The sequence below is a fragment of the Serinus canaria genome, chromosome 6, assembly GCF_022539315.1.
Source record: "Serinus canaria isolate serCan28SL12 chromosome 6, serCan2020, whole genome shotgun sequence".
Taxonomy (NCBI): Eukaryota; Metazoa; Chordata; class Aves; order Passeriformes; family Fringillidae; genus Serinus; species Serinus canaria.
Window position 1 is genome coordinate 303,944 of NC_066320.1, and position 26,415 is coordinate 330,358.

At 40.5% G+C, this 26,415-nt stretch overlaps 1 long non-coding RNA gene across 1 annotated transcript in view; it reads left to right on the forward strand.

The window, feature by feature from the left end:
- The window catches only part of LOC108962920 (uncharacterized), a 42,323-nt gene extending 30,259 nt beyond the window's left edge, over positions 1–12,064 (forward strand). The window contains exons 2-4 of the long non-coding RNA XR_001991652.2: positions 9,522–9,631; positions 10,694–10,768; positions 11,523–12,064. This is a non-coding gene — a long non-coding RNA (uncharacterized LOC108962920). The remainder of the gene's footprint in view (positions 1–9,521; positions 9,632–10,693; positions 10,769–11,522) is intronic.
- Positions 12,065–26,415: the final 14,351 nt, after the last annotated feature.

Consider the following 26,415-nt stretch of genomic DNA (forward strand, 5'->3'; position numbering starts at 1 on the left):
CTATGGGCTGGGGCTGTATCATATTACCTCTTCTGCAAAAGCTAAACAGCAGTGCTTGTAAATCAGTGTTAGTTTGGAGCAACAATCAGAAACTAAATGGGCTCTTTTACTGGCTATTTCTGTACCACTGAGATACACCACCCTGCAGAGCATGGGTGTGGTGGGCAGAGACAGGATGTGATCTCTTGGGCATCTGGAAGATCTGTTTTGTGAGATAAGAGGTTTCCTCCTGTCTTAGTTTAAAAAGACAAGTGTCTGCTAAGGAATGCAGGACATTTCTTAGTTTCCCTTGAAAACAGAGAACATCAAACATAAATTTCATTCCCTTGAAATAGAGAACATAAAACCCCTCCTTCCAAATTATTATAACTTTGAAATTAAGGGGCTCTCAGGGAGACATATGGGAGTAGGAATAACAGTTCTTTGTTAGGTTGCTCATGAGGGAGTTCAAGGGCAAGGAGACAAAGACAACTCACCACCAGATGATTGTGTGGCAACAGAAGAGCTTATTCTCTTATATACCCCTTATACTTTTGAAAGACCTGGTCTGGATATTCTCATTGGTCTGAACTCCATGCCCCCTCGGGATCTGGCCAGTGAAATGCTGGCAGCTTCATACGAGATCTGATTGGGAGAAGCCAATCCTGGCAGTCAATCCTGGGGCTTGGTAGTTATCCAGTGACAGTTCTTTAATAGGAAAATTAAGAATACAAATGCAATAGTACAAAAAATCCACAGAGAGAGTCAGAATATGACCTGACAACGTGTAGGTCAGGGTGTTGGTAGCAGTCTGATTAATTGGTGGCTGCAGTCCTCCTGGAGTGGCAGGTGGGGTTCTATTGTAGCAGTGATTCTGTAGAAGGGTGTAGTTTTCCTCTGAAGGTCCAGTGGTTTCGTAGATGGGTCTGGTCTTGCTTTGGGAATCCAGTGGGAAAAGGCTGCTTGTGGTGTTCCAAATCTCTGATCATATCCAGGTAGGAATGCTTGGCTCCTCCCCCTGGGCAGAGCTTCTCATAATGGGATGATGTAATTTTATCAGCCATGCAGGAACACTCACGGGCCCATTAACAAAAGATATTTCTGGAGGGAGGATTGGTTGTGGAAGAGATAAAGAAAGCTGCCCAATTTACAGAAGATAACTGTCCCACCTCTATCAGATGGCAATAGAATACACACCCCCAGCCACATCCTGCATTGCCAACCTAAGGCACCTCCCTTGTCCAACTTGTTTTCTCAAATACTACATTTACCAGCATCAGCAGTGTAAAGGAACATGAGGAAACTATTGGGTGATTCCCTGGACCTAAAGAAAAAAATAAACCCAAAACCAAACCAAACTGAACCCCAACAACAACAGCAAAAAACCAAAACCAACACCAAACCAAAACAACAAAAAAAACCAACTAAAAAACCACCACAACACTAAAACCCCAGACGCTGCTGCACAGGTAGTGTTGGGGTTTAATCCATACAAACTTCCATCTGTATCTCAAGTGAGTTGAAATTCACTGAAAATGCAGTGGGGAAGAGGGAGCCATATGACGAAGTGATTGCATATCCTTATTTCCTTGAGAAAATGTTTTTTCATTTTTTTAATGAGAAATTACTTGTTAAGGTTAGTAATTAATAGTTGCTAGGTTTGACTCTGAAATGGGTTACTCCACTGCTCCAACAGAAATTACAGGTGATTGCTATAATGGTGTGGCAGTCTATCAGGGAAACTGTACTAAGTAAAATTAAGAGAGGGGGCTATGACTGGGCTGGCAGTAATTATAGGTTGGCAGGGGGAGGGGGGTAGGAAATAGGTTTCCCCTGGTTTCCCCTGGTTTTTTTCCTTACTCTTTGACATACTTGTAATTCTGCTGAAAAAGGGAGAATAACCAAGGAGTTGCTGTGGAGTCAGGGGTCAAGGCTGAGTCTCTGTATGTACCAGGACATCATTATTTCATGCCTGCTGTCTCTGTATCACTGCAGTGTGCTTGCTGAGGTGGCAAAGCCCACTTCTGTCTCTGTCTTGTTAAGGAAAGTTAGAGGGGAGGGGATTTGTCTAGGCTGTGGAGCTAACTCTTTATCACAGAAGCCTGCTGTGCAGCTTTAGCCAGCAATACCGCTGAACACTAAACCCACGGGTATTGACTCTACCACTGCAAAGATATTGAAAGGTGTAAAGAGTTTGTGTACTTTCATTTTCATCAAATTGCAAGTACTTTTCTTGAGCATCAGTAATGTCTTTTTGCAAGTGCTCTGCAGAAGGTGAAAGTCTGTGAATTTTTACTTTAGTATATTATAGACCTCTATTTCCTTGTAACAATTGCTTCAACTTGTATAAACTGAGGATTTGACTTTGAGATGAAGATTTCTCTTGAGCACCGAGTTTGATGTTAAAGCTTTGATCCTGCAGGTCTCCTGATGTCTGAAACATTCATAATAAAAATTATGTCCCTTGCATTATTAGACATAACCCTCCAGATTTCCAGAAGATTTAGTCTGTATGGCACCTACTATTGTAAATTCTCCTGGTACCACTGAGGTATACCAAAGAGGTTATCTCAAAGTCCTTTATTTTTCAGTATCATAAGATATCATTCAGTACCCAGTAATGCCTATGAAGAGTATCAGTATCCCCATACTCAAATGGAATATCACAGTCCAGACCATGAGTTGGTTGATCTAGTTCTGTTAAAGTTTCAAATGTTTTTGCAGGACTCATGGAAGACTTGGCTTATATTTGTAGGAGTTTGGTTGGTTTGACTAGGCCCAAAGCTGTCACACTCTTAAGAGGACAATGGTAAAAGTGGCTGGTTGATTTTCAGTGTAAAGGTAGATCTTGGTAGCATCTTGAGCAGAATTTCTGTATTGTTTCCTTCAATGGAGGAGGCTGTGAGAGAGAAGGTGCGGTTCAGCTGATGGAGGGGTACTTGAAGAGGAATGGTTGCTACCCTTTCTTTCTGAATCTTTTCCCACATGCTCTGTTTGTGTTCCCTGATTCTGTTAGTCTGCAGGGCTGATAAATACAGTTATTTATTAGATAGTCTTATGGGCTGTAAGGTAACGGAAAGGTTGGTTTCTCTTTCCTGTAGGGGGAAGGAGAGAAACCAAACAGGCACTCCTAGCTGCAGCCTTCACTGCTCAAGAGGCACACAAACACCAGAACTGAATTACCTTCAAATAACCCATCTTAAAATCAAAACAAAAACTTGTCAAAACAAACCAAAAAGCAAGTAATTTTCCTTTCATTAATGCTGCATTTCCCCTGCTTGAAGCTGGTTCATTAAACTGAAAATTGCTCAAAATAAGCATCTCTGTAAAGAATGCTTAGAGCAAAATTAATTAGTTTTGCTAGGTTAGTAATGCACCTTAGTTCGACTGAAATTGAAATTATTTTTTCCAATAAAGTCACAACACTTGTTATCAGAATTGTCATTAATTGTAGGAAATAGAAGTGTGAGGGATGAATTTGTCAAATCTAATAAAATATTTAATCTGACCATGCTTATGTTTGCTGTTCCTTTTTTTTTTTTTAATGACAATTTATGTCCTTTTAAAGTTGCAGTACAGTTTGGAGAAGAGCTTTATTTCATATAAACTGTGTTTGCAAGTGGTGATCCACTGAGAAATTAGCATGGAATAAATAGCATTTTAATTCTGCAGCTGTTTCTTTGGTACTCTAAGTGGTTGGGTTTGATGCTTTTAAGTGGCTAAGACAAAACACAACTGCAAGGTCAGATAAGTAAATCTTCAGAAGAATTGTGGTTTGTTCCTACCCTCAGATAGGAACAAATACCCTAGAAAACTGAGTGCCACAAAATTGCCCATCACAGAAACTAGGTTACAAGCGAGCTCATGGAGACAACACCCTGCTAGGTATTTTAAGCAGTTCATAAGTTGCCAGCTGGTGCACTGAGAATTTTGGTTGGAAATACCACATAGATTCACTTAATGATCAGTGCTTCCTTCTAGTAGCATCCCTAAGTATGTAAATTTTTTTAATAAAGAATGGGGGTATATGGAACATATAATGTGTAATAACATCACAGTGATATATTCTCATGGGATGAGACTAAATTTCTAATGCTGACTGCAGTTCAGCCTTATCCTGGTAGTCTGGTTGCCTCTGTGAATAATTGAAATGTTGCTGTTGCAGTGCCAACAGAAGCAGCATGATTTGGGTTTTGAGGGGAGGGGTTATTTTTACTTTTCTTAAAAACAATTTTTTAAGATTTCTTTCCACCAACAGTGCTTTTGTTATCTTGGCATCCTGATTGTGTCTGTCTGGCTTTTTTTTTTTTTTTTTTTTAATCTCCTCCTTATGTATAGATCTTGGTGCTGAATTACACTTTCCTTGCATTCTTTATTCTATGTTGTGGGTTTTCCCCTCCCTTTTTTTACCCTCCCCTTCTCTGCATAGAGAACATTTCTGCTGCAATATCTTATTTTTATGCTGTTGATCAGCCATTATCTCTCTCAATAACAAATCTATTTTTAATGTCTTTAAATTTCTTTCATGATACCAAATATATGAAAGGAAGAGAGGCTGCTTCCTCAGCCCACTTTTATTATCATGCTTTTGAAAATATTCACCCTGTTGAAAGTATCAGACTCATAACATGAAAATCACATTCTGTGTCTAGGTTTAGATGTCTCATCAGCCTGGCAAGATATTCCTCTTCATGGGAGACCTGATGAGCTCAAAGGTACAGCCTGAGCCATATCTGCACAGCCTGCACTTTGTGGGAAAAGTGTTTTTCCTGTGTTTTCCTTCCATGGATGTGAAAGAGCAACTGTCCAGAATTCTCTGCATACCTGTGTAGTCACACAGTAACTAAAAGGTTACAAGCAGCATGGTTACAGAGATATTCCAAAGGGTTTCTGGTGACTGCTGCTCCCTTTGCTTTCTCCTGCTTGCCAGAACTGCATGCGTGGAACCGCACACTTGTTTTAGTGTGATAGGAGACCTATCACAGGGTTTATGTGCTGCATTAAAGCCACATATCTGAGCTTAGCATACCAGTAATGCAAATAAGGGAACACTAGGTCTGGCTATGAGGGCTGGCTGGAGGAAGGGGCAGTACTCTGTGAGTAGCTGATTTTGGAAGGGAGGATGAACTGAGTGATTTCTGATTTAAAGACATTGAAAAGTCTATTTTCTCATTTAAATGGAAAAAATCAAGAGGATACAACAGTTATTCTTTTTTTGTTTGTTTGTTTTTGCTGGCAATGGTTTTTACTACCTCTGATGGTAATTTTCAGTATTAGTTTTCCTGAAATGAAATTTAATTTAGTGTTTATGAAGGTATGTGGACAAGACCCTCCTATATCTCTATTAAGTTACTTCTTATTTTCTCTAAACATTTTAAAGCAGTATTCTCAGCCAATCTGTCCAGTTGCTGTAGTGCCAGCACCATGCCTCATGGTGCAGCAGGTGTTTCATAAGCCAGACAGTGATTTCCACCTGTTCCCACTTCACACTATGGCCGTGACAGCCCTACTCCTCCTTTGTCACTGCAGTCTCTCTTCTCATCTCCAGATGTCTGTATCCATTCAATTAATAGTTTTGGGAGTGTATTAGGGTCCATAGAAGATGATAGGCAATAGAGGACTGGGCGGGGAACACTGTGTTGGCGCTCCTTTGCTCTTGCCCCACTTGCTGTTTGTTTTAAAAGGAATTATAATTGATGCTAATTTAGGGGACTTGGCGCAGGATTTGAAAAGGGAATACATCCACTTGGCAAATGCTAGTTCTTGGAAATCTCGCTGCAGAGGAACAGAAACAGTAACTCTAAGAAAAATCTCTCCATTTACTGAACACAAACTGCCTCCATGAGAATTTCCTTAATACGTCCTCTTCAGTGAATGCCTTTTTGTTTGTTTTATAGTACTTTGTCTTTGAATGGCTTAGTGGTTTTATTTAGAAGTGTTTTGTGTTTAGAACTTGACAGAGGGTAATCCTGAAGGAAGATTTCAGGTCTGCTTTTCCTGTGAGCTGGGGAGGCAATAGAAAAGAGAAAGGAATGAAAAGTCTTTAAGAACATGATAAAATAAAATAAAATTTAAAAAAAATAGTTGGGTTAAACTGAAATCTGGGCAACATCAGGAACTATGATTATTATATAAATCTGAAATGTAGGACATTTTTATAAAATCAAATATAATGGTATTGGACTTTTCAATGTTACTTTGATAATGAAAGTTAATAAATTGCTTATGGCTCATTACTCACTTGCTAGGAAATGTACTGGCCATTGAAAACATCCTAGGCGATGAGTGAGGGGATTTTTGAAAATGTTATCGTGTTGGGGGTGATTGAATTCCTTCAAAAAAAGACTTTTTACATGGACTTTTGCACTGGGAGTATTAAATGGGAAATTCACATATACTTCTACTAAACTGTAATTGATTTGTAACATGTAAAACATGTGCTCCCAATATCAAACAAGAATAACAGCAAAGCAAAAGTTACCACAACTAACTAGCCCAGCTCTGTGCTAGAGGGAGGAGTGGTAAAAAGGTTAACAAACTTGCAAATGCACTTTTGCCTTCACAGAGGGAACTGAGCAACATTACTCGGCAACTGGTGAGATTCCAGCTGTTCCTATTGGAAAAAGATCTGTATGCAGACTAACAAAAAATAGCTGTCAATAGCGGATTCTGAGCTTCTGGTGTGACTTGAACCATTGCCAACTTCTGTAGGCAGAGGATATTAATCATTGCTCACAGATGCTGTTCAGACATCTCAAAGTGATAATGAAACTCAGTGGCATCTTAGTATGTTCAGGAAGATGTAATAGATGTGGCAGTGGTGGTGGTGATACAGAAGAGTAAAACTTAAAGAAATTTGTACAGGACACTGGCAGTTTGATAGCCTCCAGGAAAGCATGTTTGTGTGCACCAAAACGCTGCTGAACACAGTAGCTTTGAGAATCTGTTGGGGTGTTTATTTACAAAATTCAATATGTCTCTGTTATTTTTTAACCTTGGCAGGTATTGTTTTAAGCATGTGTTAACGCACTGTCTACTTCGCATCAGATATCTTGGAAGCTTAGCAGAAACCACTCAACATTTCTCAGGCAGGAAAGTGGGAAAGTACAGAGGGCATCTCGGCTCCAGCAGCTGTCAGTTGCTCTTTGTTCTGGGCATCTTTCTCACATCCTTCTTGCACTATGTTTTCCTTAGGCTTCTCTGTGCAGAAAGGTCTCTGTGTAGCAGCACAGCCTGGGCTAGTAAGCACATTCCTTACAATACTGAGCAAACCTGTCAGCTTCCATCAAATCTCAGTAACCTGATTGCTTTGGGTTTGCACTCTCTTTTGGCATAAAGAGAACTCCATTAAACTGTTTTTTCACATAGATTGTTGTTGTAGCTGAAGTGCCAATGAAAATGATTATTTACTCTACAGTCTATCAAATACAGGAAAAAGAAAGTACAGATCCACGTTCCTCTGCAGGTCATTATTCCTCTGTAGTGCTGATTAGGGATGTCATTTTACTGTGTGTTGATAATAGTTAAAGTCAAGAACCAAATACTTAATAAACATTTAATTACAGAAGATAGTTATTGAAACATTTCTGGGACACAGTCTTACAATTAATTGCAGTTATTAATTCTAGGGCTCAGTGCTTGTCTTTGAAAGCTCCCTGCTGCTAAGGTCTCCAGACCTTCTCTATCAGCCTGTGAGTTCTGGAGTTTTAGAGATGACAGACTCCCCTGTCACAAACACCGTCTCTGTACTGCCCTTTATGACTGCTTTTTGCTGAAGCTTCCAGTTCCCAAGCTGGTATGTGCAACTCGTGAGTTCAGGAGAGTGGGTGGGATAGGAGGGGACAGGGCTTCCTTGCCCTCCAAGGCAAGTTGGATGCCCAAGGTAAGGCAGAATTAATGCTGTCCTAGGGTGACGTTGTGATGCTTGTATCCCCATTGGTGTTTTCTGTTTATGCTGGATATTATGTTCTGTGCCTTCACAACTGGCTCTGAAGAGTGAATGTTTTGCTTTGGTTTTGCTATCAGCCATTCCCCCACGGCTGGCAGGACACACAGATGGGGCAGTACATAGTGCTGCTTTTGCTTTTTGCCCTGCTTTTCACTTTGCTCTTGGTCTTGCTTCTGCTTTGCTCTTGCTTTTTTGCTTCTGCTCATTATTTAGTTTAGCTAAACAGTCCAAGTTTTTTCCCTGGACTGTTTCTCCTTTCCTGTTTTGGACCTACTTGCTCCTACTTGCTCCGGACTGGGACCTGGGAAACACTGAGATTTTGCACCTTGTGGCTGCAGCAGCTGCCCCAGCGCCGGAGGGACTGATCACAGAGTGACCACCCCAGGAGAGACTTTCTGAATTTGTCATCTTTGTCAGAGCGGTGACAGAGTGGTGTCACCCGGTATTGTTCATTTTGTGCGCTGGGGGTGCTGTGCCTCTTAAACAAACAGGTTCTTTCCACTTCTCTCCGAGGAATCCTTCCCAAACTGGTTGGGAGCAGGGGCCGTGTGGGTTTGCTTTCTGGAGTGGCCTCCTTTTGGAGGTTTTCTCCCAAAATTGCCCTAAACCAGGACAAATGCACATCTATTAAGTTTACAGGGCTGTTCCAGCACATGGAAGCTCTTGGGAAGCTTTAATGAAAAGTGCTATGATCACCAAGCACACTGTTTTCTACTCCATTTTTAGACTGCACAATCCTTCTGACATTCCCTTTGGAGCCTAGTTGTAATGCAACAGTAATCTGTAACATAAAGAGTATTCAATGCACCAGAATGTCTTTTTCATCTCTCTTGATTGCTATATTTCACAATCTAGGTATGTTAAATTCTTGCTAGATCCTTATGGAGTCCATTTATGAATTGTAAGGATATTCTGCTTCCTATGAGGCATTTTCAATTGTTTGTTAATCGAGCTTTCAATCGCGTAGTTCTTTCTATGTAGTAAAATCAACTCCTGGAAACTTGAGCTTAACCCTGGTAGCACTTCTCGAAATGAGAAAATGTTCAAGATCTCTGTTAAAAACTATCTTTTGTAAATCATTTATACTCCCCCCCGAAAAAAAAAAAAAAGATATTGAGTTACTTTGACAGACGTATTCTTATTACATCATCCAATCACTGTAATTTTTGATACAGAATTTTTTTGATTGATTTTTTTTCTGGACAAAAATAATTTTCAGACACACGTTTTACAGTTCTTTCAAATCTTACCTTAATTCCCAAGATTTTAAACTTCCTCATTTTTAACAGAGTGTCAACATGCCTACTTGCACAGTCAATACTTTTAAGACCAATCAAAGCTCTAAATACATATGTATTTATATGCTATAAATACATATGTATTTATATACTATAAATACATATATCTGGGGGAAGTTTGAGCAGGAGATCAGAGCATATCTGTGCCTTTGTGGAGATGAATTCAATGGCTGGAATGAGGCTTTTTCCCATATCTGTAGGAAGCTGCACGTAAATAGCACAGTCAAAAAAACCCACAGGAGCTGACTGGCTGATGTTCCAGGATGGTTTTAGCACACTCCTCCCTATCCCCACAGATCAGCCACCTGCCTGCATGAATGATGAGTTGTTTAGGAGCACGGGACACTTATTCCTTGCTTAAGGAAAGGGCTTCACTTTTGCAGAAACCGTACAAGGAATAAAGGAGGTAAGTTCTCCAAAGCAGACCAGTGCTCTAGGCAGGGATTTTGTACTTGACATTGCTGCTGAGCAGGCAGGGAGGGAACTTCCCAGCTGTTCTGTACCTGTAGGAGGGGAAGAGGTCTGATTTGGTGCCTTGCTTTAGGCCGAGCTGTAGTGCTGTATCTGAGGAATGGATTCATTACATGGAACTGAAGGGTGTCACCTCTCAGAAGGAGTCTCAATGCTGCCAGGGCAGCTGGCTCTGGGAGTACTTGCTTGCCATCCCCTCGGTCACAAGGGCAGTAATACCTTGTGAAACCCTCATCCTAGTCCTGCTGCGGTTTTGTAGTTGTTTTGTGAGACCCAGGGACCTATTGCTGTGACATCCCATATGAGATCACATCCAGCTGAGATTTCTGCCTCAGTTGCATTTGCAGACTTTGGCCAGAGACCATGGGAGGCAGGGTACAGAGCGGAGGGGGCACCTGACCAGGCTACAGTGGGAAAAGTGGGGTCATGGGAATTAGTAATATGCCAATAGAGCCATCCCATATTTGGTCAAGTTCCTGGTTATTGTTCTCAGTTGGCTCAATGCCTAGTTCAAATAAGGTCATGTTCCGAGTTCACATTCATGATTAGACCTTTGCTCCCATACCTGGCTGTGTTTGCCACGCCCACGGGTCTTTGCTTCTAGTCTCCGTACTCTGCAGTTTCCACAAATGTTATTTTTGTTATTAAAATTTTTATTCTCCAGACTAGACCATCATTCCCGTCCCTTATTTTGCCAGCTCCCTCTGGCCAAGCCAAGTAGGGGGATCACAGAGAACTCTAAGGTGTAATAATCCCAAATTTGGGATTGAACTGTTTACTGGCAGTGCTTATTTTGAGCCCTACAAACCCATAGACACCAATGATATTTAAAAAAAAAAAACCAACATTCCTGTTGTATTTTGCAGAAAATTAATTTTGATTGACAATTTTAAGAAGGTCACATTCATTTAATTCAAAGTTGTATTCACTCCTTCTACTGTTGTTTTATAAAGATTATTCAGATTTTTGTGCAATTTTAATCTTTCTGTTTTCTCAGAAAACTTAAAATGCTGCAAAAAGACAGAACCAATTATCTATCAAGCACTTGCATAATCCTAAAATATACCTCTCTGTAAGTATATAATGACAGTGTGCACTTTTAAATAAATTCATATAGCACTAACAAAGCTGGGGATTTGATAAGTCTCACAGGCCAATTTCAAGGGAGCAGAAAGAGACAATTTGTCACAGTAAAGTGATCTTAGGACCTGCTGTCTTTATTTTCGTAAAATATGAAGTATAAAAATTTAATGCTGTAATTTTATGGAGATGTTCCTAACTCAATTCATAGGGATTTAAATACAGTGAAGTAGCAGTATATAATAATTTTTGTGAAAAGAGTTTTGAAGTCAAACTGCCTACTTTGACAGTCCTTGGAATTTAGAGGAAAAAGTTGAGCTAAGTACATGAAAAAATCTTCAGTTATTTTATACATATGAGCTCAAATTTCTTGGGTTTCCTCCCTCCCCTTTCCTCTCTACAAAGTGGACTCTGGGTTGCACCTGATTTACACATAAGAATAAATGAAACACGTAAGAGTTTGGGTTGCAGAGGATGATTTTGGCTCCCTGTCAGACTTCTGTACTTGCATTTTCCAATCTCCAGCCTCATTTGTATGCTTTACACAAGGACACAAAGCACGGTCTGAGTGGGATATTGGACAGAATTAATGAACATGGTTGTACTGCTCTTTATGCCTCTTAGACAGTGGAAATGTTGTGCAGCTGCTGAGCCAGTATAAATAATGCAGACAGTAAATAAATTACACATAAATATTTTTGAGTAAATATAGTGGTATGATTAACCTTTTATCTTTGCTGATACAGACTGTGAAAATGGGCAAATTGAATCTGGAGCAAACCTGTGGTCCCCTGTCAGATCCCTGATCTTCCTGATGCCACAATTTGGAGGGACACCTGCACCACTCACCTGCTGACACTTGCATAATCCCTTGGCTCTACAGCACCTTCAAGCCTTCATGACAGTCACGTTTTTCTGTGGTTCTTTTCGGTGGCCTTGAAATGAGTCACAGCATGTACATCCTGGTGTCAGGGGGATTGTGTGTGCTGCCCTCTATTTGTGTGTATATTCTCATGAATGAAAGGAAAGTTTGTTCTGTAGAAGTGATTTGACCTGAATAGGAAAGCACAAAGTTTCTACCTATATGTTATTTATTTTTCCTGCTGTTTCTGTACTCAAGTTTTGTCCTAAACTTTTAACTGGAATTTCTAGCATGAAAAGTGACTTCTTATATTCCTGTAGTTCTTCCAGTCCATCTTGCATGCTGACAAGTGAGGCATGACACCCATATATCCTAAGCAATTAGTGTAGCACTTCCAATAAAAGCCTTCCAAAAATTGGATGATGATCATGCCACCCAATGCTTTACAATACTCTGTATTTCCTGTGCCTATGTAAATATTCAAATGTTGTCTTACCAAGTGGTTTATTGTAGTAGCTGGCGTGGAAAACACTATTAGGACTTTGCTGTGCTGTTTTCCCTGTTCCTTGTTATCAGCTGAGAGTCTTAGAAGGAATATTTAAAGCAGTGAGCATTAGCAGGTTAACTTTTTTGGAATGATTTAGCATTACTATATAATACTGTGCATTATCTTTATCTGGTTCAAGTAAGGGAATACTAGTTTGACTGAAGCTTCTAGATTTAATATTGTAGAAAAATGTCAACAATTTCAGTGCAGTGTAATGTCATTTGTTTGACATAATGGTATTGCACTGATGACTCACCTATTACCTGCAGCTACTTAGAGCTAAAAGAGAAAGGACTCATAATGTCTTCTCATTATATAATGAGAGAAAAGGTGAGTCTTGTGTCACACTGTTGACTTTCCTCAAAGAAATTAGGAGTGCAAAAATCCAGCAAAGGATGATGAAGGACAAAATCATCTGCTGGAGTATAAAAAAGTTAAAGTAAGCCGAAGTTGTCCTTAAACTGGGTGAAATGGAAGAAGATAGTTTGGTGTGAATTTATTTAGCTTTTATTTAAAATAGCAAGGAAAGCTCTCTTTCACTCTCCTGTCAAAGCAGCACAAACTAATATTGCAGTGAGTAGTCTGATAATTATGGCTTTTCTAGTGGGCAAACTATGCACATCCTATTGCTTTTACGTAGTCTATTCTACTGTTGTTTATGAAGAAAAAAACTATCTTGGGAATCAGATATGGATAATTAGTGTCAAGAACAAATGCAATTATCGTTGCAAAATTAGACTATTTGAGTAGATTGGGGTTTTTAGGTAATGGAATGATTTCAACCAGAAGAGAACTACAGAATGCCAATTCCAATCTCATGTTAGTTATGCTTTTCCTGACTTCCCAAAACTATTGATACTAGCTGCAAAATTTAGATACATACTTTAAACTCTTGCCTTGCAGAGCCACATCTCCATCTAAAAATGAAATCAGACTCTCTTTCTGTGTTAAAATGCTGGCTAAATGTGGAAAGAAATTTATTTAATTAATCCATGCCAAGCATTTTGTTTAGTTCTTTTCTATTTTCACATGTTATTGTTCCTGAAAGCTTTTCACCCCCTTTATTACTCTGTTCCAGATACCTGCATCTCCTTTCTATGTGATGTCTTCCACCAAATGCCTATTTCCAGATCACCATTGGAAATATTCATTAGCACTGGATGCAGATGGGGCTGCACCCAAGGTGCACTTGATTAACACCTGCAGAGTGTAGGCTTCCTGCTGGGTGTATGCTGCTGCATTCTTGGGGTAACATTGGTAATGTCCCTTTGCATTTATGGAAGATAATATTGGGGTAACACTGAGGAGCAGGGAGGAGAGGGGTACTTCCAGCTGGGTGCCACAAAACTGAGAACTCCTTCCAGGAAGAAAAGTAAGAATTATTTGATGCTATATGGCTGCGTATTTGTAGTTGTCTTACTGCACTGTGTAAATGCCTGCATCTTCAAAATATTCTGGAAGGCTAAGTTTACTTATTTTATTTATTTTGGGGTTGGGGTGGCAAATTTAGGGGATTAAAGATTCAGAGAAAGTTTCATTTAGCATTTCATGTGGTGCATTTCATTTAGCATTTCATGGAGAAGGACCATCTGGTGACTTAGACAAAAATTATTTAGGCATGTATTCTTCAATTGATTCTTCTTGTCCGGGTGAACAAAGCAAACTAATTTGACCCTGTCTTTATCCCTGAATCAGCATAGCATTTTAGCTATTCCTCTTGAATATCTCTGAAGTTAGAGAAATTTTATCCTGCTAGAGGTGATCATGTGGCTGACTGCAAGCCTTGCACACTGCTGACAGTCCTAAGATTGTGAAGGGTCTTAGGTTTGAAAACAAAATCTTTGCTTTAGCTATTGTAGAGACAGTTGTGCCCTAAGGCTGAATCACTGCTTTGGAGGCCAGGCAATGTTTATTATATTATTTCCTCAAGAGTTACCTGGGAGTAGATCAGTGGCTTCAGAGAAGCTCCTTTATTAGATGATGCCGGTGAATATGCCCTGCAGTCTGAAATGGATGTTGCTGCTTCAGAAAGCTGCCAGACTGTTTAAAATAGCTAGGACAGAAATAATAAAAATCTTTGGAATGTCTCATGTATTCTAAATATTGTTAAATACTTTTAGTTGCAAAATTGGAGGAGGAAACCAGGAGAGCTTTTGCCTTCAGCTAAGTAATTTGCTGATAGGAAAACCACTATATGGAATGATCAGTCAGCTCATGTATGAGCCTGTTGCTTAGCAACCACACAAGTAAACTTCCACTTCTCACTACATTTTCCAGATCTCATTAGATTCAACAAATAAAATTAACTTTATCTTCAAAATACAGAAGAAAAGCTTGCAGTACAGAACATGTAGTCTTCCTGTTATATATTTATACTTACATCTCAGGAACAGCAGGTATAGCAGAAATGAATGTGTAATCTTCATGCAAACTGCTAGGACAAAGGCAGTTCACATCAGTAAATCTTAGCTACTGGTGTTTTCCAAACTAACATATTCAGATGTAAAAATACCTACTCCTTGTCCTGGTTTCAGCCCAGCCAGCAGATCAGGCCCACATGGCTGCTCATTCATTCCCTCCCAGTGGGACGGGGATAGAATTGGAGGCATAACAGGGAGAAAACTCAGGGACTAAGATACAGACAGTTTAATAGGTAAAGCAACAGCTGCACATTGTCATGGTTTAAGAAGAAATGAAATTTTTTGTGATGGTGTGGGCAAGCTAATCAGTGTTCAGATTTAATATTGGCACTTGGTTTGTCTATTGAGGGCATGGATACGCTTCTGAGAACACAGGGGGTTAAAAGCTGTGATCTCCCAGGGGAATTTCTTCTTTAAGTTCTGCTTGGGACTGAGCAAAGCCCCCTGCCCAGCCAGAGCTGGGCAGGGGGGGAGGGGAGCCATGTGGCCAGAGAGAGGTAGGCTAAGCCTGGGCTCAAGGGTAGAAGAAAACATTGCAAGGGCTTCGGGCAGCTATCTTCTATTCTCCCCCCACCCCACTCTGGAGAGAGGGAGAGAGAGACAGAGCTAGTGCCTGTGATAGCGCTGCCGGCGTGAAGGAGAAGGGGGGGGTGCCTAGCAAAGCAGCCAGGCGTGGGAGTTGATGAAGTAAATCGGCAGAGAGCTTGGGACTTTTAACTTCTCTGAAGAAGATGAGAACTTTGCTAATGCTGAGTCTTCCTGAAGTTGATGAGATTGAGAAGATGTTGAGATTGAGAAGATGTTGAGAAGAATTCTAGGTGAGAGGAGATGATAGAGTGGCTTTGGGCTAGACTTTTCTTGTATAGCCACAGCAAAACCACTGGTGTTTCTGTGACACAGAGACTGCGTTCTAGGGGGAGGCGATGGCTCAGAGCAAAGAGAGTGCAGTGATGTAGAGATGTGTGAACAGAGACGACGAGTGAGGAGGGTGGTAGTGGTGCCCTCCGTCTTCGAAGAAGAGAGAAGAAGAAGATGATTTCTGATCAAGAGACCTCTCGGCCCCAGGGAGTGAAATTTAGGGGGGACAAGTGTCTCAAAAGGAGAAGGACTGCGCTCTCATTAGAACTGGACAAAGTATCTTTAAAGTGAAAAACTTTAGAAGCAGCTCTGATCTATGTGCAGTGGTGAGAGCACTGGACATAGAAAGAATGTGGTGCAAGAGAGACTCTTCTCTCTTTGAGGAACTGAGAATTGGTTATTTAAGAGTAGTGATAGAGTTAGAAATTTAGTGGAGGGAAGAGGAAGAATTTAGAAGGTTTTCATCTTGTGTTCTATGTGTCTTGTGTGTCTTCCTTTGTAGTTTTGTGTTAATAAAAGTTTTTTTCCTTTTTAACCTTAAGTTGGAGCCTGCTTTGCTCTGTCTCTGATCACATCTCACAGTGAGTGCCAGAGAAAGAAGTGATCTCGTGGGGGCACTGGCATTGCGCCAAGCTCAAACGATGACATTTTTTGGTTCCCCCTGACCGGGAAATCGATTTTTGAGTGAGTGATAAAGTAAACTGTGAGATGTGATCAAGAAGAATAAGAGCAAAGCATGTATTAGGTTAAGATGATAGATTGGTAGAGGTTTTGGTGTTTAAGTGGAGTTTGTCTATTGTAATTTTGATAATATTTTTAGAAATATGTGTTCTCAGAGGCGAAGGGTGGAATGTCGTGGTTTAAGAGGAAATGAAGTTTTTTGTGATGGTGTGGGCAAGCCAATCGGTGTTCAGATTTAATATTGGCACCTGGTTTGTCCACTGAGGGCATGGATACGCTTCTGAGAACACAGGGGTTAAAAGCTGTGATCTCCCAGGGGAATTTCTTCTTAAAGTTCCGCTTGGGACTGAGTAGAGCCCCCTGCCCAGCCAGAGCTGGGCAGGAGGGGAGGGGAGCCATGTGGCTGGAGAGAGAGGTAGGCCAGGCCTGGGCCCAAAGGTAGAAGAGAACATTGCAAGGGCTTCGGGCAGCCATCCTCCATTTCCCCCCACCCCACCCCCCCGCCCCCGGAGAGAGGGAGAGAGAGACAGAGCCGGTGCCGGTGATAGTGGGCTGGCGTGAAGGTGAAGGGGGGGGGTGCCCAGCCGGGCAGCCAGGCGTGGGAGTTGATGAAGCAAACCTACAGAGAGAGAGAGTTTGGGACTTTTAACCCCTCTGAAGAAGATGAGAACCTTGCTAATGCTGAATCTTCCTGAAGTTGATGAGATTGAGAAGATGTTGAGATTGAGAAGATGTTGAGAAGAATTCTAGGTGAGAGGAGATGATAGAGTGGCTTTGGGCTGGACTTTTCTTGTATAGCCACAGCAGAACCACGGGTGTTTCTGTGACACAGAGACTGCATTCTTGGGGGAGGCGATGGCTCAGAGCCAAGAGAGTGCAGTGATGTGGAGGATGTGTGAACAGAGACGACGGGTGAGGAGGGTGGTGGTGGTGCCCTCCGCTTCGAAGAAGAGAGAAGAAGAAGATGATCTCTGTTCAAGAGACCCCTCGGCCCCAGGGAGTGAAATTTAGGGGGGACAAGTGTCCCAAAAGGAGAAGGACTGTGCTCTCTTTAGAACTGGACAAAGTATCCTTAAAGTGAAAAACCCTAGAAGCAGCTCTGATCCATGTGCAGTGGTGAGAGCACTGGACATAGAAAGAATGTGGTGCAAGAGAGACTCCTCTCTCCTCGAGGAACTGAGAATTGGTTATTTAAGAGTAGTGATAGAGTTAGAAATTTAGTGGAGGGAAGAGGAAGAATTTAGAAGGTTTTCATCTTGTGTTCTATGTGTTTTGTGTATCTTCCTTTGTAGTTTTGTGTTAATAAAAGTTTTTTTCCTTTTTAACCTTAAGTTAGAGCCTGCTTTGCTCTGTCTCTGATCACATCTCACAGTGAGTGCCAGAGAAAGAAGTGATCTCGTGGGGGCACTGGCATTGCGCCAAGCTCAAACGATGACACACATGCAGGAAAACTGAACAAGGAATTAACTACCCACTTCCCATGGACTGGCAGGTGTCTCAATGTCCCCCCTTCCTTCTCCTCCCCCCAACTCTGTGTGCTGAGCATGGCCCCACATGGGCTGGGATATCCCTTGGATCACTTGGGGTCAGCTGTCCTGGCTCTGTCCCCTCCCAGCTCCTTGGAGAACACTTTATGACTAAGCTGGAGAGATTTCTCTAGATGGTGATAAGAACATTCCTAAATAACATCTTAAAAACCGAGATTTATACAGTGAAGCTTCCACTGCAAACTTTTTTTCCCTGAACTTAGAAAATGAATCTTAGGCTGGTCTGGAAATACCTGTTTCACACAGAAACAGAATGCAATAAATGTTCAGAAAGTATCTAAAAAATACATAAAAATTGTTAGTGTTCTACTCTAAAAGCGTTAGAAGAATTTTGAAGAACGAAATGCAATGCACTCCTGTTTGAGGTTTATAAAACTGACACAGAAACAGTGATGCCTGACACATTATAAGAAGTGATGTCCAAAATCAAACTGGTTTTGCAAGCCAGCATCATCAGATATGGTTAAGGTCAATAGTATGTTTCTATGTAGACAGCTGTTAAATTGGTTGAATTTAACTGGTTGAAATTAATTTGTTTCACTTGGCACTTATATAATGGACAGATATGGCTTATGTTTGGAAAGTCTAGGTTGAAAATCAGATCTTCTCAAAGGAAAGATCCAATAGTACTTAACATCTGGTACAACTGGAGAGGCCTAAGGTAAGCTCTTGATGTGTAGCAGAGAGAGGCTAGTGATCTTGAGAGACCCTCAGTGGTGGCCTTGATGATTTCCTCTCCCTTAATAGGTCTATTCCTTTTTACCTTCTTAGGGAAGGTAGAGTCACTGTGGCTGTGCATCTCTTCCATGGGGAAGATGCTATGGAACTACAGCACTTGAATTAAATTTACAGGTCCCGCATTTTACACTTCAGTAGCTTTAATTTGATCTTAAAATTAGGCAAGTATTTAGAGAACAATTACATTTTCCAGATTAGTCATTTGCTAAAACATTTACCAACATTTGTACAGGATAGAGTTTACAAAGACTTCCTTCAGGAAGTGTTTTTAGTTTATTCTTCAAGTAATTTTCAGGTTGTGGACTCAAAGGGAATTATTTCCTTTATCACCTAGATCCTGGGTCCTGAGATGCTGAATGTAATATTACAAAGGGAATTGGCTTGAATTGCTGAGACTTAGCAGCTACTTAAACTCGAGTAAGACTGTGATAACTTGATAGCTTTTCTACCTTTTCTTTCACCTTTGTTGTTACTCTTATACCAGACAGATGGAATCCTGGTGTGACTGGGGGCAGCTGCGGAGTTGCTCTGTTGCATGACATGACTGGGCAATGCGCTGCATCTACTGGGATGCTGTGAGTCGTGCAGCTGCTCATAAGGAACTTGGCTGAGCTGAGCCTGAACCTGAGGGTGTATTTGAATCCATGCACGGAGAAATGTCTGCCGTCTGCTTGCCTCTCTCCTCTGGTGTCCAAGAGAGACCGAGCCATCAGGCATGAGCTTAAACAGCAGGGAAAACGGGTCATGTGGAGAGCTGCCACACACTGCCAGCCAGGAGTGGCTTGATGGGAGAGATTCCATCTTAAGAAGATGTGGTTTGAGCCACTTTTAATGCTTATCCCTGAGTGGACATGCTTAGTGAGTTTTAAGTGATGTGTGATAGAAAAATTTTAATCCTTCCCTTTGCTCAAAACTAATGGCACATACAGCTTAGATGCCATTTTGTTTCCATGGAAGGTTTTCATAGCTCTTGCTGCTCAAATTATTTCCTTCTTTTTTTACAATAAATACAGGAAAACACAGTAGATGCTTCTCAGCAAGGCAGACCTGGTGGGGTGTTAGTACTTCTACTGAGACTTTGGCGTCTGAGTGCAGACCAGTGGGAAGACAAAAAGCAGAAAAAATAATCACCTAATAAAATTTCTGACTCGTGGGGACAGAATCCTGAAAACATCATCCAGACTTTGCAGTTCCTGCATCTTCCTTTTCTTAGCAATGAAGTCCAACAATCAGTATTTGGTGTGCTCATGTTTCTACAGATAATTGCATTTAACAGCTTTAATTTATGCAAGCCTCAAGGAAGAACTTCATTGCATTTCAGTTATTTCTTTCTCCTATTTGTCTGAGACCAGGCAGATATAACTGTGCTTTTGTTAATTTCCAACCTAATTTAAGTTTTTGGTTTTTTTTTTATCTTCACCAGTTTCAGTTTATTTCTTTCTTGGCTACAGAGGACTGTGATGAACTTGCAGTGAAAAATCTGAAACCAAAGACAGCATTTAATCAAAATATTTGTACATTGAACTTCATTTCCCTGATTTTATTTATTTCTTTAGATACCTGATATTGGTATCTGAGTGATGGAAGTAAATATTAGTGAAAGCAAATGATCACAGGGAAAGTTCTACTGATTCTCATAGCTGTTGTCTTGGGTTGATAGTATTTCATTAATTTCATTTGAGATCCTATGTGACAGCATAATTATGATATAATAAGACTTAGCTAGGTGGCATAAAATTATCTGCCAGTAAAGCCTCAAAGCCAAGGTCATATAGAGTACAAGTGTCTTCAAAATTATGTTTCTGGAACTAAGTGTTCTAGATACATAAAAAAATAAAACAAGAAACATTTTAATTTTTGACACCACTTCTAGAAGCTGCAAAGCAGTTCACCAAAATGGTTTCTCTAAAGCATTTTAAAAAGCTGTTAATGTTAATTTAGAGTTCATTTTTGTTTATACAGGACAATATTAAAAATTGGCTTTGTGGATATGAAGCTGGGAATTAAGAAAGCAGTAAACAGTTCTTCAATCATCTACTACATTTGGTAGGACAGTTTTATACCTCCTGTTCCTGAAAACCAAAATAATGCTCTGATCATTTTTATGGGATCGATATACATAGCTACTTAGCACAGGTGCCTGTAGCTAGTAATATAATTTCTGTGAGCTTTGCTCTTTCTAGATTGTACCCCAGAATATTTTCTTTACTTATTTAGTCCTATATGTAATTAGGATAGCCCTAATATTGCTTCTGTGTACGGCCACCCTGTCAATCTCTGTATTAATAGAGCTCCTGATATAAAGACCAGGTTTTTATTCACACCCATCATGCAGAAAATAATAAATTCTCCCCTTAGAACTTTATGACCATTAATGCATTTGGCAAGACAGCCAGTAAAACCATTACAGTATCTGACATGTATTTAAGTTCTGTCCCTAACAGCAAGATGTGTCCTTTGCCTAAGGCAGCACCTGGAGCTGGATCTATGCACCCTGGAAGGGGCACTCCCAGCACAGGCTGCCCTGACTGCTTCGGGACAGCCCCTGCGCCCGTGCCCCACAGAGACACTGAGCAGCTGCCCCAGTGTGGGGGGAGTGCCCAGGAGGATGACTTGGGGAGTCATTTAGGGGGGGCTCACACAGAAAGGCTGCCCTGAGCTGCCTTCTCTGCCAGCCCCCTTGCCTGTTAAATGAGAGCCTGCTTTACTGCCTGTGGTGAGGGCTTGATCAAGTGTGCCTTTTTATGAGGTCTGTGGACATCCCTCGATGATTTCTGCAGCTTCACAAGATTTGCTGTTGATGCTTCTAGAAAATAAAATAAATTTTTAAAAACATAATTATAACAGGGGTTTTTGAAATTATAAGAAATATTTGTGCCTGTTTTCTGACACAGAGAAGTGAGTTGTTGCATCTCCTTCCTTCCTGCAGGAGGTAATGTATTTTGATCGAGATTTATTTTGAGAATATTTTCTTAGATTACCTTGTATATATGTTTGTCTTTATATCTCTCTGTGTGTATACATATATGTTTATTATGTGGTTTCCGTGAAAGACAACTGCTCACTTTGAAAATTTATAAGAGGTTTATTAAATCTTAACAAAAATACAAAAAGGAACTACATAAAAAAAAATTCGCAGTGCTGGGAACTGCCCCTCATGCACACCACGTGGCGAGTTCATTTTCAAGATGGATGCTCAGTCTTTTGTACCCCTGGGGGCTGCATCAGCCGCCCTGGCCCCTCCCAAAGTCTGTCAGCCAGCTCTTCTTTACCATTTTTCAGTGGAGACTGCTTTCTCGTAACTGGATTGGAGGTCAGGTGTTGCCATACCACACCCCATAAGCACCAAGCTTTTCCATTCCCAACTGCCCCATGCAAGGGGCACATGTGCACACCTTCTTTTTACCTGTCCTAGACAACCCAGGCTGTCTGATGGTCACAATACAGCGGGGGAAGGGGAACTATGGGGAGAACAGAAAACATCTAAACCACAATAACATAACTATACATCACTAAAGGTTTTATTAGTTTTCACACAATAGTTATCTTTTAATTGCAAGAGTCAATCATATCATTATCCATCTATAACAGTTTATAACATCAACTGTACTAACTCTGGAAGTAGGTGATTTCTAAGGGTTTATTTTGTTATTAGTTTTTTTTATTTGATGCTGCTTTAAAAACAATCCTTGTCATTGTTCTATAGCAGCAATGTATTCTTTTTCTCTTTGCATTTTTTTGCATCTTCTTTCAAAATCTAACTTGCTTTCAATTCTATATAGCTACCTCCTCCTTTGGGTGCAGTGTTTCTTTAGTCTCTGCACTTGACACTTCCCATATGAACCTGCACTCATTGTTTCTGCTCCTGCCTGATTTGAAATGAAAGGTAAAGACATACCAGAGGTAACTCCAAGTTCTTTGCTGATAGGGAACACTGACAATTAAATGCTTTAGATGACTCTTTGTCACCAAGTCCTTCACCACAATCAAGACTGATTATTCCTCTGGTGTGATGGTGCCATTGTTTATTGTTGCCCTGGAGAAAGCTATCAAGGCACAAGTGGACATGACAGTTTGAAAGAGGTAATGGTTTTTTCTTTTGTGCTTTCTGATTTTTGTTTTTGTTCTTATATTTTCGGCCTTGAGCTCGACTCTGCACTTTACTGAGAAATTGAAATATAATTATATGTAATTTATTAACTAAATCATTGTGTAATGTTCAATTGTTCCAGTTAATAATGGCTTTGAAAAAAAGCCATTATTAGAAGAAGCCTGTCTTCCTGTAAATAATGAAGAATTCGAGGCAAGTGTTATAAATGATCAGCCAGAAATCCGAATTAATAAATGCAAAAGATTTTATTTCCGTAACCAAAATACGGTCCTCAAAACCCAGAGCCAAAGAGACAGCGTCGAGCCCGGGATCAGCACTGGATGAACCCTGATCCGATCTCTATCACACTGGATCTCCCTCAGTTTCCAGAGGGGCTGTTTTATACAGATGTTTATGCCTGAGGCAGAGGTGCCCCAATTTGTTTTGTAACCCCGCATATGTTTGAAGGTTTCTTTCACTGTGCAGGGCTGGACAATTGCTGTTCCCTGAGGAGTGGCAGGTGCTGATCTTGTCAGGGGCAGTCAGGTATTCAGATGTATCTGTCTTGGTGACTTTGGTTATCTTGATTGATGGTATCTACCAAGCGATGATCACCCTTGGGTGTTTCCTGATGGGCCTGGAGGAAGGCCATCATTGCGCTGGCTGGCCACGTTCTTTCATTGGTAAATGCAGCATTGTTCTCCTGCTGCCTCCAGGAGTTTCGAAATTCCAGAGTAGTTATCTGTCCCTGGGCTGATCATGGTCAGAGACTCCTCGGATTTTCCAATTTTTATTTTATACATTCTCCCCTTAAGCATGAATTATTTTATAACATATATTACACAAGGAAACAACCCCTTTTCTATTCTGCACCAGAGCAGTTAATAAGACCTTTCCTGATCCTGAATTGGCAGAAATTTTGTGTAGAGATGGAAAAAATTAGATGGTGGGGATCATTTAGTGTAACCACAGCAATGTCTTCCTGAAAAAGGCAAAAACCTTCCATAAAATGGCACCTGGTTTATCTGTGATTTAGTTCTACAAATGGCTAGTCTGGTGTAAGTTTTGGGGCATAACCAGTCTTTTCAATATTAACTTTTACCTTTTGTAAAATGCTGATTGCCTAGAGTTGATGTAGAAAAGTAGAACAATTTGATCACAACCCCTACCCATTCCATACTCTCACAAACCCTACAAAACAAACAACCACTGCCTTCTCCCAGCTGTCCAGGCAGTGTAAGACACAATCTGTTGAAAGAGAGAAGGTGTCTTTTCTCATTAATGTCACAGGAGTAGGGTACTGATTTCTTCTACTTTAAGTTTGTTTCTTTACTATGTGGCCAGCTCTATGTTCAATTATTATTTGTTTTAATTTCTATGAAAAAAACTTATAAATACCAATAAAAGACTAGTAATAAAGAGAATTGGTTTACTTGTGCTTTCTCCTCTTTGTGGTCTTTGTGTTCTACTTGTAATTATGTTCCCAGCTTTACTTGTGAATTCTAGTTTAAGGATACTATATCCCTTTACCTTATTTCTGTACAAATTGCACTCTAACAAGTAGCAAGGTTTTCACACTCTTTATTATTAAAATAAAGTTTATTTTAAAAATTTAATGCCAGTATGCTTTTCCCCCTACAAGATTTGGATCAATACACAAAGGGTCTGGTCTCTGATGGACTCCCAATACATTTCAACAGGAGGAGAACAAAACTCAGAGCTTCATTTATATGTAAATGTCAGGACAGTGATACTTTTCTGCCGTCTCCATACTTTTGTTCCATCTCGGTTTAAACTTAGCTCAGTGGGATTTAGGGCCATTGTGATTTGGGGTTGATGCTGGCAAGATGACTGCTGATCCTGGTCCCATGCTGACCGTAAGGGCTCAGCACACCCCTGAGAATGCCACAAACAGTATCCCCCAAGGAAATTCTGGGAGCTTGGTGTGCTTTCTGGTTTGGACTTGAAGATTGCCAGCTCAGTGCTTCTAATGCTGGAAGAAAGGCTTGTCCCTAATGGGTCAAAACAAGACTGATTTTACTTAGTGTCCTATTGGCCACAGTGTCTGTAAGTAGATATGCAAGAAAGAGTGAAAGCACAGCAAGCAAGTACCTATTTCTCACCTTCAGCTGCATTCATCTCTGTGGCTCTCCTGAGCTGGATGTGATTTCGACCTCTTTGCTAACTCATAACAGGAATATTTTCCATAAATGTGAATCTTTGTAAGCTTCTAGCATCTACCAACTATTGTCTCAGCATGCAATATATATTTTTTACATATTGTGCCCAGCCATTACGTCCTTGTTTCTAACCTGTGTCACTACCTGTTTTTACTAATTCTTTTGGTAGATGCTAAGATCATAATACTCGTGGTTTTATCTCAGCTCCTATTTTCATATGCAAGATAAACAGTTCCCACCCTCTGGTCCATACCAGAGTGATTAAAGCATGTGGCTACCTACAAAGCAGATCTAATTTTCTACTTTAATTGACTACTCAGGTGAAGTGGGTTTAGTGCTAGTGAGTTTGTTGTTCATTTTGTCTACTTACTGTACATCTGATCCTGCAGTTGCTTTAATTCCAAATGTATCTTTCCAATCTCTTTCACAGTGAACAACACTTAAAAGAAATGGATGATCATCTCCCCAGTGGCAGCCCTGTTCTTTGAGTGCTCTTTGTGCTCTGGATGTTGGGTGCCTAATGAGCCTTTGGTGCTTCCAATGCAGAAGGATTTCATTTTAGTTTTGGTTCCTTTTTGCTTGGCTGAGTTTATGCCAGTCTTACTGGGGTTTTGCATTTGATGTACCATTTAATTTTCCTCATTTCAATGCAATTTCAGCTTTTTAAGTCTATCATCTTGCTTCTAAACCCCTACACTGTGCTGATCAGCTTCTTTGCTTTCGTGCTTGTTCTCCCGCTCCTCACTCTGGCAGCCTTCACTGGCCCAGCAACTCCAGCAAGCTGCTGGAGTGAATACTATTTCTTAGTATTCAAATCTTTAAAATGTTGTTTTTAGCTGCCTTTTAGTAAATTTCCTAATTTTTATCTATCTGCCTTCCTGAAATTGAATGCCACCAAAGGATTGGTTTTCCTTTTAATTTTGTTATTGTTACTCTTGCAGGAGATACCACTAGCTACTTTGTATCAATTCTGCAGTGATTGTTTCTTGTTCTGTGATTCTGATTGTCCTGACCTAGGACCAATTAGTGTCTTGCCTCCAGCTCATGAGCTCCCACGGAGCTGCTTGGCACCATTACTGTAGCACCTAAGCAAAAGATCTTTGCCCAGTTTGTGAACAGTAACTGAGGCCTCCCTGTTGGCTGTTTATTTATTACATTTTCTGATCTCCCCTGGCATCCTGTGGTTAGTGTGGTTCTCCTTTTCAGCTAAAGGGTAATACAGCCATCCTTTGTTGCTCCTATAAGCAAGACATTGCAAGTGTGATGGGTTCTGTGGTGCTTGCCAATATGTTTCCACTCTTACATCTCCTTAGCATACAATATTGCAGTACAGGTCACTCCTTTTCATGTCTTCTCTGGTTTTGGGTGTTTGGAGGGTTTTTTTTCCCTTTAATTTTTTTTTTTTTATTATTGATAATGAAATGCCTTATTCTCTTCCTTCCCCCAAATTCCTCATACACTTTGTCAGTGCCTTCACTTTAGCACTAGATATTGCATTGCAATTCCTGCATATTTAAGATATGAGAATATTTATTAAATTGGACATTTTGTTAAGCAGCTCAAAGTACGCTCATTTGTTATTAATTGTTTTCAATGTGCATTGAAAATATTTGTGCTGCTTCTGCATAGACTCAGAAGCTGAGTCTGTGTCCTCAACAATTCCAAAGCACTTCATAGTCATTGCTCTTTGACACTTGGGCTTGTTTTTTATCCTCT